General features: G+C 41.6%; 1 pseudogene across 1 annotated transcript; it reads left to right on the top strand.

The window, feature by feature from the left end:
* Window positions 1–10,553: 10,553 nt before the first annotated feature.
* Window positions 10,554–12,112, top strand: LOC311144615 (leukotriene B4 receptor 1-like; annotated as a pseudogene). Its single transcript has 2 exons — window positions 10,554–10,612; window positions 11,213–12,112. The product of its transcript is annotated as a leukotriene B4 receptor 1-like (transcript).
* The last annotated feature ends 6,394 nt before the right edge of the window (window positions 12,113–18,506 follow it).

Raw genomic sequence — 18,506 nt, 5'->3', positions numbered from 1 at the left:
TTGCAAATGCCAGAGCCCAGTGTGTCTGGGTTCAGGAGTTGTGACAGAGAGAGCTTTCAATTTTGTGCAGATATGGGATATACTGTATTTACAAAAAAATATATGGGGGATTGGAAATGATGCAGACAATTACATTGATGGAAGCTACAATCTATCTGCAATATTAATGCATTTTAATTTTTTGCTGTATAGATTATGTATTTTGGATGTTTTCAGTGTATTTTGAATACTTTCAGACAATGCGGTAAAAAAAAAAAAAAAAGACACAAACATTTCAAAAAATGTACTGATTAACTCTGACAGCGCTAATTTTAACATGTTAAAAGGGATAAGTTAGGAGACATATAGCGCTAACTTCTCTGCTCTTTTCTCTGGGCTACTTCCTATGATCAATGACCAATGTATGAAGAAGAGAGGCGTGCGCCTGCTGCAGTAACACTCCGAATGGATGGCTCAGAAATAAGAAATAATTATTTTTAACACACTTGAATTATTATACTCAGGTAGGCTAAGTTACCTTTTTACAGAATGGCATTACAGAATTTGCAATTACATATGTTGAAACATTGTTATTGCAACATGTTAACACCACCTTTTCACGTGAGGAGAATAAAACTATTTCACCACAATGTGAACTTGCAATTCCACATGTGAAAGTTACATTTTCAAATGTGGAGTTTTCTTACATATGAAACTGCAAATGTGATTTTTACATGTGATTAGTTTTTTACATGTGAAAATGCAATTCCGTATGTGAAAGTGAGATTTTTACATGTGGAATTTTCTTACATATGAAACTGCCATTTTGATTCTCACGTGAGGTGAAAACATGTTTTTCTTCTCTTGTGAAAATATGGTTTAACGTGACATTTAAGCTCAACATGTGAAACAGCTATTTCACATGTGAAACTGCAAATTTGATGTTTTTTTTTAGAAGGGCTCTCTCTCTCTCTCTGTGTCTCTCTCTCTCCCGCTCTCTCTCACATACAAACTTTTGCATATGGGAAAAGAATAACAGACACGTGTTGTGAGAACACAGTCACACATGCACTCATTCACACACCACACACTGAGACACATGAATGCGTGTCACATTCTTTATATCTGTCACGTGTATAATTAGCACACATAAACACAAACATTGGAAAATGCAAAGCAGCTAATATAACACATAAAAAAGTACTATATCTCGCATACATTAGCTACAGTAATACCATGTCATAAACTAACAAAAAACTGCTTGGCCATATTGTTTTATTGAGTCATTGTCAACACACATAGCATAATGTATTAACTATACAACAGTAACACATGAAAACAAATATTGTTGTATTCTCTCTCATCGCTTATCATGACCATTGGTCCTGTACTAGGGTGCAACTGATATAATGAAATTAGTGTCACATCCAGTCATCACCAGGATCTTTAACATTGATCACCTCCTAGCATTCTATTGACATCAGCTTTGGCAGGGATGCTGTGAAGGAGCAGTCCATCAATTAATGCCTGTAGGATCCAACGGTAGGACACCAAATTAGATTCATAGATCAATGTGTTCTTCCCTCTCAAGACTAACCCAGGGAGAAATCAGACCAGGGCCGTGGTGTGTCTGTGTATTTGTGCGTGCATGCGTTTGTGAACCTCCCTCTGCCCACCAAAGCTCTCAGGGGTGTGACCCTCCTACCCCATCCCCACAGCGTGGCCCAGGAGACAAACACTGGGCTGAGGATGAAGTGGTCGTTATAATGTACATTGTGAACTAGTCCCTCTGTTCTTGATGGAGGTTTTATGCATCAAGATATCTGTGTAGGGGACTAATCCAGTATGGAAGGAGGTTGGGCTTGGTGAATAGCTCTCTAATGATAGGGTCCCTATCATTGTCATTGTCCTCATCACTCACTGTAAGAATCATCCTTTGTCAATTTGCAGGGGCACAGACAAGTTTATGACCTACTAGATATACAGTACACAAATGATATACTGTACAGACCACATAATTATTTCAATGCTGTAATGTATAGACAGGTTAACCAATAATATATAGAGTGAAGGTTAACCTGTGATGTATAGACATGATGAAATTCTCTTATTTAGGCAGATTGTAGGCTTATGATATACAGTACCGGATGTGGGCAATCTCTGTGTGTACAGTGAGGGAAAAAAGTATTTGATCCCCTGCTGATTTTGTACGTTTGCCCACTGACAAAGAAATGATCATTCTATAATTTCAATGGTAGGTTTATTTGAACAGTGAGAGACAAGAATAACAACAAAATAATCCAGAAAAACACATGTCAAAAATGTTATAAATTGATTTGCATTTTAATGAGGGAAATAAGTATTTGACCCCCTCTCAATCAGAAAGATTTCTGGCTCCCAGGTGTCTTTTATACAGGTAACGAGCTGAGATTAGGAGCACACTCTTAAAGGGAGTGCTCCTAATCTCAGTTTGTTACCTGTATAAAAGACACCTGTCCACAGAAGCAATCAATCAATCAGATTCCAAACTCTCCACCATGGCCAAGACCAAAGAGCTCTCCAAGGATGTCAGGGACAAGATTGTAGACCTACACAAGGCTGGAATGGGCTACAAGACCATCGCCAAGCAGCTTGGTGAGAAGGTGACAACAGTTGGTGCGATTATTCGCTAACGGAAGAAACACAAAAGAACTGTCAATCTCCCTCGGCCTGGGGCTCCATGCAAGATCTCACCTCGTGGAGTTGCAATGATCATGAGAACGGTGAGGAATCAGCCCAGAACTACACGGGAGAATCTTGTCAATGATCTCAAGGCAGCTGGGACCATAGTCACCAAGAAAACAATTGGTAACACACTACGTCGTGAAGAACTGAAATCCTGCAGTGCCCGCAATGTCCCCCTGCTCAAGAAAGCACATATATAGGGCCGTCTGAAGTTTGCCACTGCACATCTTAATGATTCAGAGGAGAACTGGGTGAAAGTGTTGTGGTCAGATGAGACCAAAATCGAGCTCTTTGGCATCAACTAAACTCGCCGTGTTTGGAGGAGGAGGAATGCTGCCTACGACCACAAGAACACCATCCCCACCGTCAAACATGGAGGTGGAAACATTATGCTTTGGGGGTGTTTTTCTGCTAAGGGGACAGGACAACTTCACCGCATCAAAGGGACGATGGACGGGGCCATGTACCGTCAAATCTTGGGTTAGAACCTCCTTCCCTCAGCCAGGGCATTGAAAATGGGTCGTGGATGGGTATTCCAGCATGACAATGACCCAAAACACACGGCCAAGGCAACAAAGGAGTGGCTCAAGAAGAAGCACATTAAGGTCATGGAGTGGCCTAGCCAGTCTCCAGACCTTAATCCCATAGAAAATCTGTGGAGGGAGCTGAAGTTTTGAGTTGTCAAACGTCAGCCTCGAAACCTTAATGACTTGGTGAAGATCTGCAAAGAGGAGTGGGACAAAATCCCTCCTGAGATGTGTGCAAACCTGGTGGCCAACTACAAGAAACGTCTGACCTCTGTGATTGCCAACAAGGGTTTTGCCACCAAGTACTAAGTAATGTTTTGCAGAGGGGTCAAATACTTATTTCCCTCATTAAAATGCAAATCAATTTATAACATTTTTGACATGCGTTTTTCTGGATTTTTGTTGTTGTTATTCTGTCTCTCACTGTTCAAATAAACCTACCATTAAAATGATAGACTGATCATGTCTTTGTCAGTGGGCAAACGTACAAAATCAGCAGGGGATCAAATACTTTTTTCCCTCACTGTATGTTTTCACTGTCTCTGTGTGTCTGTGTAGAGTAATGACTGTGTCTGTACTAATGAATTGGAATCCCTGTAGAGCTGATCTGAGCACTTGTCAAAAGACATTCTGCACCACATGGCGTGCGTGCGCGCGCGCGCGCGTGCGTGTGTGTGTGTGTGTGTGTGTGTGAACGTTTGTAGAAATGTCAGGTCAAACTTTAGTGTATTATGGCTTATTAGGCATATTTGAAATGGTGAAATTATGGCCTGGGGTGTCATTTTATTCCGTGGTAATTTCCTACCATCCACTAGGGGGCAACACGAGCGCCTATTACAATCTAGTAGACACGCAATTGGGTTGAGGATGAGCTTAAACCGTGAACTTCCGTTCTGAGGATTGTGGGTTCAATCCCAGTGCTAGGCACTGTCCCAAACCTTAACCCTTACCTTAACCACTCGATATGAATACCTAAACTTAACCGTCAAGGTTAACCCTATCCCAAACCTTAACCCTTACCTTAACCACTCGATATGAATACCTAAACTTAACCGTCAAGGTTAACCCTATCCCAAACCTTAACCCTTACCTTAACCACTCGATATGAATACCTAAACTTAACCGTCAAGGTTAACCCTATCCCAAACCTTAACCCTTACCTTAACCACTCGATATGAATACCTAAACTTAACCGTCAAAGTTAACCCTATCCTAAACCTTAACCCTTACCTGAACCACTCGATATGAATACCTAAACTTTTTTTTATAGATTGTAACTTCCATCAATGTAATTGTCTGCATCACTTCCAGTCCCCCATATGTTTTTTTTTCTCGCAAATATATATATATATATATATACATACATACAAACATACATATACAGTGGGGAAAAAAATTATTTAGTCAGCCACTAATTGTGCAAGTTCTCCCACTTAAAAAGATGAGAGAGGCCTGTAATTTTTATCATAGGTACACGTCAACTATGACAGAGAAAATGAGAATTTTTTTTCCAGAAAAATCACATTGTAGGATTTTTAATGAATTTATTTGCAAATTATGGTGGAAAATAAGTATTTGGTCACCTACAAACAAGCAAGATTTCTGGCTCTCACAGACCTGTAACTTCTTCTTTAATAGGCTCCTCTGTCCTCCACTCGTTACCTGTATTAATGGCACCTGTTTGAACTTGTTATCAGTATAAAAGACACCTGTCCACAACCTCAAACAGTCACACTCCAAACTCCACTATGGCCAAGACCAAAGAGCTGTCAAAGGACACCAGAAACAAAATTGTAGACCTGCACCAGGCTGGGAAGACTGAATCTGCAATAGGTAAGCAGCTTGGTTTGAAGAAATCAACTGTGGGAGCAATTATTAGGAAATGGAAGACATACAAGACCACTGATAATCTCCCTCGATCTGGGGCTCCACGCAAGATCTCACCCCGTGGGGTCAAAATGATCACAAGAACGGTGAGCAAAAATCCCAGAACCACACGGGGGGACCTAGTGAATGACCTGCAGAGAGCTGGGACCAAAGTAACAAAGCCTACCATCAGTAACACACTACGCCGCCAGGGACTCAAATCCTGCAGTGCCAGACGTGTCCCCCTGCTTAAGCCAGTACATGTCCAGGCCCATCTGAAGTTTGCTAGAGTGCATTTGGATGATCCAGAAGAGGATTGGGAGAATGTCATATGGTCAGATGAAACCAAAATAGAACTTTTGGTAAAAACTCAACTCGTCGTGTTTGGAGGACAAAGAATGCTGAGTTGCATCCAAAGAACACCACACCTACTGTGAAGCATGGGGGTGGAAACATCATGCTTTGGGGCTGTTTTTCTGCAAAGGGACCAGGACGACTGATCCGTGTAAAGGAAAGAATGAATGGGGCCATGTATCGTCAGATTTTGAGTGAAAACCTCCTTCCATCAGCAAGGGCATTGAAGATGAAACGTGGCTGGGTCTTTCAGCATGACAATGATCCCAAACACACCGCCCGGGCAACGAAGGAGTCCTGAAGTGGCCTAGCCAGACTCCAGATAACAACCCTATAGAAAATCTTTGGAGGGAGTTGAAAGTCTGTGTTGCCCAGCGACAGCCCCAAAACATCACTGCTCTAGAGGAGATCTGCATGGAGGAATGGGCCAAAATACCAGCAACAGTGTGTGAAAACCTTGTGAAGACTTACAGAAAACGTTTGACCTGTGTCATTGCCAACAAAGGGTATATAACAAAGTATTGAGAAACTTTTGTTATTGACCAAATACTTATTTTCCACCATAATTTGCAAATAAATTCATTAAAAATCCTACAATGTGATTTTCTGGATTTTTTTCTTCTCATTTTGTCTGTCATAGTTGACGTGTACCTATGATGAAACTTACAGGCCTCTCTCATCTTTTTAAGTGGGAGAACTTGCACAATTGGTGGCTGACTAAATACTTTTTTTCCCCACTGTACATTTTATGGACACAGTCAAATTCTACAATCATTATATTTTCTTTGTTTTTACTCCTGAACTTCCTCTGATCATTTTCATGATGTCCATCCGGTTTGCTTCTATATGCCATATTTTTCTAACTCTGCTCTTTCACAAAAGCTCTCAACCTATAACCTATATACTTATTATGGACACAGTATGCTTTACATTTGTTATCTTGTTGTTATTAGTTGTTGTTATTAGCCCCATCCTTCAGCTCCATTCAACACCTCCCATCTATCTCGTAACACCATCCATGTTGGATTTCTATTTGCCATATATTTTTCAACTGTACTGTGATGTTTTACAAAAGTTCTGAACCTTTCTATTCTCATTGTTTCTACAGATCGTAAATTGAATATAATTTTTTTTGCTAAAAGTATTATTATATTATTGATCGATTGACTATGACTTTTCAGACCACCCAGTAGGGCTATCTGCAGGGTTACCTAAACTTAACCGTCAAGGTTAACACTATCCCAAACCTTAACCCTTACCTTAACCACTCGATATGAATACCTAAACTTAACTGTCAAGGTTACCCTATCCCTAACCTTAAGAGCTCAGACAGAGCAGTAGCGATTGCTGGCCGAGAGTACTTAGCACCTGTGAATGTAATTTGCGAGCGTGCATCGATTTTACATGGAGAATCATGTGAAAAATGTCGCCAGTCAGATGTCTACAGCGGGTGATCCCTAAAACACAGCGCGCTGAAAAATCTCCAGAGGGTCATGTACAACACACCTCCCTTTGTGATGCATTCATCTCCACTAAGCATAGCAAACCTTTCATTTACATTGAAGCTGTATTCCAATAACCCATGCAACCCACTACAGCTCAGCAATGATACACAGACATTTGTTTTGTTAGATTATGTTTGATCTGTCTGCATTTGGCTACCAATGCCTAATGGATATGTGGCTACTGGGAGCTATGCTATGGGTTGACTTGTAGATACTGTATACACTGAGTGTACAAAACATTAAGAACACCTGCTCTTACCATGACATAGACTGACCAGGTGAATCCAGGTGAAAGCTATGATCCCTTATTGATGTCACTTGTTAAATCCCTTCAACCAGTGTAGATGAAGGGGAGGAGACAGGTTAAAGAAGGATTTTTAAACCTTGAGACAATTGAGGCATGGGTGGTTTGTGTGTGCAATTCAGAGGGTGAATGGGCAACACATAAGATTTAAGTGCCTTTGAATGGGGTATATTAGTAGGTGTTGGCGCACCGGTTTGTGTCAAGAACTGAAACGCTGCTGGGTTTTTGACGTTCAACAGTTTCCTGTGTGTATAAAGAATGGTCCACCACCCAAAGGACATCCAGCCAACTTGACACAACTGTGGGAAGCATTGGGAATGCTTTCGACACCTTGTAGTCCATGCCCCGACAAATTGAGGTTGTTCTGAGGGCAAAAGGGGTGGGGTGGGGTGGGGGTTGCAACTCAATATTAGGAAGGTGTTCTTAATGTTTTTGTACACTCAGTGTATACTGCCTGCGTGTGTGTGTGTGCGTGTGTAGCCTCCAGCCTGGTATAGGCTACAGTACCTCTCACATACACATTCATTGTCCAAGGATGGTATGTCTTCCAAGGATTTGCTGCTCAGGGAGTGCAGTACAGTATTATTGCCATTGGAAATTTGTTGGACTTTGAGAAATACAGTAGTACATTCTGAGTACATTTTGAGGATGGGAGGGTGTATCTAAACCTCTAGGGAACTGTATACATCAATATCATAAAGTACACTACCGGTCAAAAGTTTTAGAACACCTACTCATTCAAGGGGTTTTTCTTTATTTTTACTATTTTCTACATTGTATAATAATAGTGAAGACATAAAAACTATGAAATAACACATATGGAATCATGTAGTAACCAAAAAAGTGTTAAACAAATCAAAATATATTTTATATTTGAGATTCTTCAAATAGGCACCCTTTGCCTTGATGACAGCTTTGCACAATCTTGGCATTCTCTCAACCAGCTTCATGAGGGAGTCACCTGGAATGCATTTCAATTAACAGGTGTGCCTTCTTAAAAGTTAATTTGTGGAATTTCTTTCCTTCTCAATGCATTTGAGCCAATCAGTTGTGTTGTGACAGGGTAGGGGGGGGGGGGGTTACAGAAGATATCCCTATTTGGTAAAAGACCAAGTCCATATTATGGCAAGAACAGCTCAAATAACCAAATAGAAATTACAGTCCATCATTACTTTAAGACATGAAGGTCAGTCAATATGGAACATTTCAAGAACTTTGAATGTTTCTTTAAGTGCAGTCACAAAAACCATCAAGTGCTATGATGAAACTGGCTCTCATGAAGACCGCCACAGGAATGGAAGACCGAGAGTTACCTTTGCTGCAGAGGAGTTCATTAGAGTTACCAGCCTCAGAAATTGCAACCCAAATAAATGCTTCACAGAGTTCAAGTAACATACACATCTGAACATCAACTGTTCAGAGGAGACTGTGTGAATCAGGCCTTCATGGTCGAATTGCTGCAAAGAAACCACTACTAAAGGACACCAATAATAAGAAGAGACTTGCTTGGGCCAAGAAACACGAACAATGGACATTAGACCGGTGGAAATGTGTCCTTTGGCCTGGAGTCCAAATGTGAGATTTTTGGTTCCAACCTCCGTGTCCAATGCGGTGTGGGTGAATGAATGATCTCCGCATGTGTATTTCCCAGTGTAAAGCATGGAGGAGTAGGTGTTATGGTGTGGGGGTGCTTTGCTGGTGACACTGTCTGTGATTTATTTAGAATTCAAGGCACACTTAAACAGCATGGCTACCACAGCATTCTGCAGCGATACGCCATCCCATCTGGTTTGGGCTTAGTGGGACTATCATTTGTTTTTCAACAGGACAATGACCTAACACACGTCCAGGCTGTGTAAGGGCTATTTGACCAAGAAGGAGAGTGATGGAGTGCTTCATCAGATGTCCTGGCCTCCACAATCCCCCGACCTCAACCAAAATGAGATGGTTTGGAATGAGTCGGACCGCAGAGTGAAGGAAAAGCAGCAAACAAGTGCTCAACATATGTGGGAACTCCTTCAAGACTGTTGGAAAAGCATTCCAGGTGAAGCTGTTTGAGAGAATGCCAAGAATGTGCAAAGCTGTCATCAAGGCAAAGGGTGGCTACTTTTTTTGAAGAATCTCAAATATAAAATATATTTTGATTTGTTTAACACTTTTCTGGTTACTACATGATTCCATATGTGTTATTTAATGGTTTTGATGTCTTCACTATTATTCTACAATGAAGAAAATAGTAAAAATTATGAAAAACCCTTGAATGAGTAGGTGTTCTAAATCTTTTGACCGGTAGTGTACAGTATATTGGTGTTCCCGCTGGGGCCACCCATGAATATAATTTAGGCACGCATGGCTGTAAGTCTCTTTGGATAAAAGTGGCTGCTAAATAGCATATTTTATCATTTAAGTTGTTATTTTCACATGGTTTGTTAAATTACGTTTATTCATGGAAACAAACCATCTCTTGCTTTCCTCACACAACATAATTTAGATCATGGCTTGTTTGAGATGTCCATCTGTTTAGTTAAGTAAGGATAAATACATTCAAGCATGAATAATGTAAGATCTGTTTAGTTTAACACAGATTGGATTGAAGACCTTTGGGAGAAGTTGGAGCTAAAAGGTAAACTCCAATCTGTTTCAGGGATATTTTCTTTATTGCAACAAAATGAGATAAAATATGTGTTCTGTTTAATTGTGATTACGCTATACCTCAACATAATGGCTCCCATGGATAAAACCAACAGGCGAAGGAGATGTGGTGATTGTGTATTAGCTGGAAGAACAATTAGGGGTTAGACACCGCTGTGAGAAATACTGCCACTGAATGTGGGAAAATAGAACAAGCCATTATGAGACCACAGACTGAATATTAATCTAACATTGAACTCATTCCAGCTACCAGGATACTAGGATAGCCATGGAAGACGTTCAACAACTATGATTCATTAGAATCTAATTATGTTTATGTGTACATGTGTTAACCCTCATATGAAGAAGATATCTCCACCCAACAGGAAAGATCTTGTCTACCAAGCTTTTCTTTGTAGCCAAGTATATTACACTTAACAAGTTGGAAGGAAACAAACAAGAAAGCAGGCAACGGCAAAGGAGGCAGTGGAAGAACTCTGCCGGTCGTCCACCCAGTCCAATGGGTATGGAAGAGGGCTATCAACTAAGAGAAGCAGCCCAATACTCTATTGAGTGAAGTTTTGTCATGGGTGAATAGTTCTGAAGGGGAGTTGGATCGTCATTCAGAAACAGAGATGTTTAAAGAGTCTGACGTGTCTAACCATGGTCGATGTCTCCTCTCCAAAACCCAGAAAACAGACCTACCAGCAGGTGGAGCACTGGCACAGGGTTTCCAACCTCACCTGTACACCATTTTTACTTTTTTCCCCCTGTACTTTTGTCTTTCACTTGTTTTCTTTGGTGCCATTAAATAGTATACCACTCTGGTCCCATAGACCTAGTGAAGATTTCATTTGGACACTTTGTGGTTGGTATGCTGGGTAGCAGCCCAGCCCATTTAGTTTGTCTGTAGACCAGTCTAAGTTTCATGAGACCCTAAGTGGGAAGCATTTTATTTCAAGTTTGTACAATCTTCAGTTCCTGTAATAAATATACCAGTACATGCTGGTTTATAACCCGTTCCGTTGTGTTCAGAGCCTTGTTATTGTTTGTCATCATTGCCCTCCTCCTACACACAGGTAGCATTTGGTTATAATTGTGAAAAAGCATGACATACAATATCTGTAGATAGATCCCCTGTTTAGCATGTTTGGAATTTCTTTCCTAAATCATCTTTTAAATGGATTATGTTGCTCAATTACTTGGTATAACATTATTTTGAGATGTTAGGGCATGACAATAAAAGCATGGTAAAAGGGGGAGAATTATTACATTGTGTATTACTCCTAAAATACTAGCATTGAGCATTTGCATACTTCAAGGAAAAATAGGGGTGGAGAGCCTGGCGTGGTCTTGACTCTCTGCTTCCTAATAGGTCTTCCAGGGAACATCGCAGTGATGGTCAACCTTCGTCGAAACCAAGATCTATCCAGTTTGAGCCAGATGCTGATGTTGAACTTGGCTTCACCTGACCTGCTTTGATTCCTCACCCTACCTTTGGTAATCTACAACCTAGTCTTTACCTGGAGCCTGGGTCTAGTCCTCTGTAAGCTCATCACCTACTTTTTCTACTGCAGTGCCTACACTAGCCTGCTGACTGTCACACTATTGAGCATTCCAGCACTTCCTCCAGGTAGTGCATTCCCACAGCTGGGCCAGAATGGGAGTGGCAAAGGAGAGGGGGCTGCTAGTTGTCCTGTTGGGGGTAGCTGGGTCCTGTCTATCCCTAATGGGGTGTTGGTGCGGGATGTGACGCAGGATGAGAATGGATGGGTCCGGTGCCGATATGCTTTTGCATCAGACGCTGAGCAGGTGGCTGTGTTGCTCCTGCAGACTCTCCTGGCATTTGCAGTTCCTTTCTCCGTCATGGCCACAGCCTATATCCGACTCCACCAAAGGGTGGACCAAACAGCTTTCTTCAGGAGCCCCAGGATGACCAGATTAGTAAACCTCATCATTGGGACCTTCATCATTCTATGGACTCATCATGTCATGAATGTGCTGGGAATGGCGGTCATCTTGATGAAGAATAAGGCTCTGAGAGTGTTTTGGGAGGCCAATTGGAGGATTGTTGGATCTCTGGTCTTCATCAACAGGATCCATTCCTATACGCCTTTGTCTCCAGAAACACCCAGTCAGAGAGCAGTGACAGTCAAGTAGTGACCACGGATAGTCACAATCTGTACGATTTCAAGCAACTCATTGGTAATTTCAACTATTGAAATATACCCCTTGATTAAGATAGATTTGACTTATAAATACCTTATTGAGATGAGCACAACTATCTTAACTTATAATAACCACAACAACAAAGAAACGAAGGACCTGTATGCATTGTTTAAGTTTTTGTAAAGCTTAACATTGTGTTTAAATAAAGTAATGTTGCTCTCATTATTTTATATTTTTTAACCAAAACAACAACAAAGAAACCAACCATCTCCAGCAGCGGGATACAGAGGAGGTCAAGTCTCTCTCTAAAAAACAGCTTGTTAATGAGACTGTATATGCAGAAAAAAAAGGAGCTATCTAGAACGTTAAAGGGTTCTTCAGCTGTCCCCATAGGAGAACCATTTGAAGAACCCTTTTTGGTTCCAGTTAGAACCCTTTTCACAGGGGGTTCTACAAGGAACCCAAAGGGTTCTACCTGGAACCAAAAAGGGTTCTAACTGGAACCAAAAAGGGTTCTCCTATGGGGACAGCTGAAGAACACTTTTGGAACCCTTTTTTTCTAAGAGTGTACTGATTAGAGTATGATTCTCAGACTGGGGCAGGCGCGTGAACTTTTGGCCTCCTTGGCACTTACTGTAATGATGGTGACCTCACATGATGATGTTTAGACAGATCTCAATTTGACTGTAAGAGACCAGAGGTGGATTCCTTATACTCGGCAAACTACAATTATTTTCCCCAACGGCTCTTTTTGCAAGTTCCTTTGATAACTTGGATTAGGAGCACGTTCTAGCTGCGGGTGAAATTTGCACTGCAATTAATTAGAGAGTACTTCTTGCTCTCTCTCTTTAATCCTCAAGTGATTATGTCGGGCTAGAAGTAGGAATACTTCCTTCTCCAAGCACCCCCCAAATGTGATGATGTAAAGCAGCACTGGAAAATGCATAACATAAATTTAAGCCATTCCTTCAAATCCTGCTAGTGTTTTGTACATGAATGCAGGGGCGCAACTTTGGTTTAAGAAGTGGGGGGGGGGGGGGATTTTTTAAAATCCAGTCAGATAAACACTCCAAACAGCTTCCTGACCGCTTGGAGGCATCCGCATGGTCCTAAAGCAGACCGTTGCCTTGTTTTGTGTCACATTCCAATTATAAATCTTGGGGGGGGGGGGGGACAAAAATGCAATTTCAGAATGTGGGTGGGGACATGTGCAGCATGTGCAGAAATGTGCAGTTCTGTCACACAACACAAAGCCACAGATGTCACAAGTTTTGAGGGAGCGTTTAATTGGCATGCTGACTGCATGAATGTCCACCAGAGCTGTTGCCAGAGAATTGAATGTTAATTTCTCTACCGTAAGCCGCCTCCAACGTTGTTTTAGAGAATTTGGCAGTACGTCCAACTGGCCTCACAACCGCAGACCACATGTAACCACGCCAGCCCAGGATCTCCACATCCGGCAGCTGATGAAACTGAGGAGTATTTCTGTCTGTAATAAAGCCCTTCTGGTTGATTGGCCACGGTGGGTGGGCCTGGCTCCCAAGTGGGTGGGCCTTTGCCCTCCCATGGCTGCACCCCTGCCCAGTCATGTGAAATCCATAGATTAGGTCCTAATGAATTTATTTCAATTGACTGATTTCCTTATATGAACTGTAAAATCATTTAAATGTTTGCATGTTGCATTTATATTTTTGTTCAGCATAAATACATGCATATTCGTCTCCTTTTCAGCACCAATTGGTAGATTAAAAAATACTCTGATCCTGTATATTATTTAGGGTTAGGAAAGTATTTATACATATAAAAAAAAACAGGTTTGGAGAGCCTTTACAAATAAAATATATTGGTGAATCAAAAATACAGTGGTTTGATTCATCATGAAAGTTTCCATATTCAATTGTTCATTTCATTACATTTTGGAAGGTGAGAAAAGTGTACAATATGGGTTGAACAGTAGTGCTATAAATCTACCCTAATAATCCTCACTAATCTTGGAACTGTGATGACAATGGTCCAATCTTCATGAACTGTGTGCCAGGCTCCAGGTTTAAACTTCTACGTACGGTCTGGGTTCCATAATGATTCAAATAGGCTACATGTCCCAAATTATTGCACAACTTGTAATACGTTAGCCTAATATGATCCACTATTGCTAGCGATCCTCAGGAACAACCACATGAACATGACAGAGGAAAGAAAAGTAAACTAACGATGTAATGGAATGATGCAAAATGTAAGGAATCTAACACTAAAGTGACAGTTGTAAATGTATGTGGTAGGCTTATAACTGACGGTGACTACCGATAGTGGCTAATATGTGACATGATACAAATTGTACAAAATACAGTGAAAAGTCATAAATAAACTCTGTAGGTTTGACGCTATACTGTCATTTGCACATGGCTACTGAAGCCTATAGCTTGGGTCTCCAAATTTCATCCCTGCAAGTTGTAAGGCCAGCATTTCATAAACCTCACTGTGGAAAAGGTTATATGTTGATATGCTTCAGTTTACTGCCAGATGACTGATTTCACATTTGTTATAAGGTAAAATAGATCTAAAACAATTGTCATGTATATTTACAATCAATCAAAAATGTGTTTAAATCAAATTGTATTTATAAAGCCCTTTTTACATCAGCTATACAGAAACCCAGTCTAAAACCCCAAACAGCAAGCAATGCAGATGTAGAAGTACGGTGGCTAGGTCTTGTGGCCCCGTCCGACGATACCCCTGGACAGGGCCAACCAGGCAGGATATAACCTCACCCACTTAGCCAAAGCACAGCCCCAACACCACAAGACCACCAACCTACTACCCTGAGACAAGGCTGAGTATAGCCCACAAAGATCTCCTCCACTGCATGAGCCCGAGGGAGCGACAAACCGGACAGGACGATCACGTCAGTGACTCAACCCACTCAAGTGATGCACCCCTCCTTGGGACGGCATGGAAAGCACCAGTGAGCCAGTGACTCAGCCCCCGTAATAGGGTCAGAGGCAGAGAATCCCAATGGAGAGACAGGAACCGGCCAGGCAGAGACAGCAAGGGCGGTTCGTCGCTCCAGTGCCTTTCCGTTCACCTTCGAACCCCTGGGCCAGACTACACTCAATCATAGGACCTACTGAAGCGATGAGTCTTCAGTAAAGACTTAAAGGTCGAGACAGAGTCTGCGTCTCTCACATGGATAGGGAGACCATTCCATAAAAATTGAGCTCTATAGGAGAAAGCCCTGCCTCCCGCTGTTTGCTTAGAAATTCTAGGGACAGTAAGGAGGCCTGCGTCTTGTGACCGTAGCATACGTGTAGGTATTTACAGCAGGACAAAATCGGAGAGATAGGAAGGAGCAAGCCCATGTAATGCTTTGTAGGTTAGCAGTAAAACCTTGAAATCAACCCTAGCCTTAACTGGAAGCCAGTGTAGAGAGGCTAGCACAGGAATAATGTGATCAAATGTTTTGGTTCTAGTCAAGATTCTAGCAGACGTGTTTAGCACTAACTGAAGTTTATTTAGTGCTTTATCCGGGTAGCCGAAGAGTAGAGCATTGCAGTAGTCTAATCTAGAAGTGACAAAAGCATGGATTATGATGCATGATGCTTTTCTGCATCATTTCTGGACAACAGGTTTCTGATTTTGCAATGTTCCGAAGTTGGAAAAAAGCTGTCCTTTAAATATTATTGATATGTTTGTCAAAAGAGAGATCAGGGTCCAGAGTAACGCCAAGGTCCTTCACCGTTTTTTTTTAGACGACTGTACAAGCATCAGGATTAATTGTCAGATTCAGCAGAAGATCTCTTTGTTTCTTGGGACCTAGAACTAGCATCTCTGTTTTGTCTGAGTTTAAAAGTAACAAATGTGCCGCCATCCACTTCCTTATGTCTGAAACACATGCTTCCAGGGTAGGCAATTTTGGGGCTTCACCATGTTTCATCGAAATGTAGAGCTGTGTGTTGTCCGCATAGCAATGAAAGTTAACATTGTGTTTCCGAATGACATCACCAAGAGGTAAAATAAATAGTGATAACAATAGTGGTCCTAAAACGGAACCTTGAGGAACACCGAAACGTACAATTGATTTGTCAGAGGACAAACCATCCACAAAGACAAACTGATATCTTTCCGACAGATAAGATCTAAACCAGGCAAGAACTTGTCCATGTAGACCAATTAAGGTTTCCAATCTCGATGGTGTCAAAAGCAGCACTAACGTCTAGGAGCACGAGAACAGATGCAGAGCCTTGTTCTGACGCCATTAAAAAGTAATTTACCACCTTCCCGAGTGCGATCTCAGTGCTATGATGGGGTCTAAAACCAGACTGAAGCGTTTCGTATACATTTTTTGTCTTCAGGAAGGCAGTGAGTTGCTGCACAACAGATTTTTCAAAAATGTTTGAGAGGAATGGGAGATTCGATATAGGCCGATAGTTTTTTACATTTTCTGGGTCAAGGTTTAGCTTTTTCAAGAGAGGCTTTATTACTGCTACTGTTAGTGAGTTTGAAACACATCAAGTGGATAGGGAGACATTTATTATCTTCAACATAGGAGGGCCAAGCACAGGAAGTAGCTCTTTCAGTAGTTTAGTTGGAATAGGGTCCAGTATGCAGCTTGAAGGCCAATACTATTTTCATGAATGTGTCAAGAGATATAGGATTAAAAAACTTGAGTGTCTCCATTGATCCTAGGTCCTGGCAGTTTCGTGCAGACTCAGGACAGCTGAGGTTTGGAGAAATACGCAGATTCAAAGAGGAGTCTGTAATTTGCTTTCTAATAATCATGATCTTTTGTCAAATAAGTTCATGAATTCATCACTGCTGAAGTGAAAGGCATCCTTTCTTGGGGAATGCTGCTTTTTAGTTAGCTTTGCAACAGTATCAAATATACATTTTGGATTGTTCTTATTCTCCTCAATTAGGTTGGAAAAATAGGATGATCGAGAAGCAGTGAGGGCTCTTCGATATTGCTCTGTTCTTTCTTTCCAAGCTAGTAGGAAGACTTCCAGTTTGGTGGAGTGCCATTTCCATTCCAATTTTCTGGAGACTTGCTTCAGGGCTCTGATATTTTCTGTATACCAGGGAGCTAGCTTCTTGTGACAAATGTGTTTTGTTTTTAGGGGTGTGACTGCATCTAGGGTATTATGCAAGGTTAAATTTAGGTCCTCAGTTAGGTCGTTTACTGATTTTTGTACTCCAACGTCCTTGAGTAGGTGGAGGGAGTCTGGAAGGGCCTCTAGGAATCTTTGGGTTGTCCGAGACTTTATAGCACGGTCCTTGGTTGGGGTCTGAGCAGATTATTTGTTGCAATTGCAAACGTAATAAGATGGTGGTCCGATAGTCCAAGGTTATGAGGAAAAACATTTAGATCCACAATATTTATTCCACAGGACAAAACTAGATCCAGGGTATGACTGTGGCAATGAGTAGGTCCGGAGACATGTTGGACAAAACCCACTGAATCGATGACATTTGCTATCGTAAATGTTAGCAACACCTCCGCCATTGCGGGATGCGCGGGGGATATGGTCCCCTTATCCAAACGGCTTACTCATTTACCTAGCTCTTATCAATAGCTATTTTACAGTGCATGGAGAATGGTGTTATTTCTATTGGAAAAATAAAGTAGATGTTGTTCCACACGACCTTATTCATCGTTTCATCGCGCGTAAAGGTGGTGGAATTATGAGGGAATTAAGGTCAGAATACGGCGTATCTGTAGACACACCTCCGTCACACCTTCATTTATTTGATCTCCACCCCAAACAAATAGCAGATGAATAGCATGACATTCTCAGGCTTAAGTTCAAGGTCAGAATACAAGTAGAGAGAAAAGTGCATAAAAAGGGAGTTACTTTCCATTAACATGCGTTTAACTCGGGTCTGAATTCCCCCGTATGTGAATTGTGTGTGTGTGAGCTTGACATAGGGAATATGGTGTGTGTGAGCTTGAAATAGGGAATATGATGTGTGTGTGTGGTTGACATAGTGAATATGGTGTGTGTGGCCTGTCTTCTGTGTACAAGGCTGATAAGCATGTGAGGCTGAGTGTAGGTGACAGATGCCCATCTGTGATCGAGTCGACAAGGGGGAGCCCTCAGAGGGGACGGCTGCACGGGCCTTCTGCTCCAAATACGCTGGGCAGAATGTGTGTGTGGGTGTGATTGTGTTCTATCTGCAAAAGCCAGTCTCTTGGTCTCTGTGCCGGTAGTGTCCCGTGACTGGTTAATACAGGCTCTCTGGTCTGGAACAGTGTCATTTTGACATCTTCCATTCTTCCTCTTTCTTTCATTAGCTTTTCTCTCCAGACATCCCCATGGCCAGGGGTATCTAAGAGCCTCTTTATAACGGGCCATAATGAATATAAGAATTCTGCATTCAGCCGTGGAGCCTTGTGGCCTGTCTCATTTCCAAGCTATCTCGTCTTATTTAGTGGGTTGAAAAAGAGGCACAATG

Source organism: Coregonus lavaretus, assembly GCF_964263955.1.
Source record: "Coregonus lavaretus genome assembly, chromosome: 17".
NCBI lineage: Eukaryota > Metazoa > Chordata > Actinopteri > Salmoniformes > Salmonidae > Coregonus > Coregonus lavaretus.
This window is presented reverse-complemented; position numbering and strand designations above follow the sequence as displayed.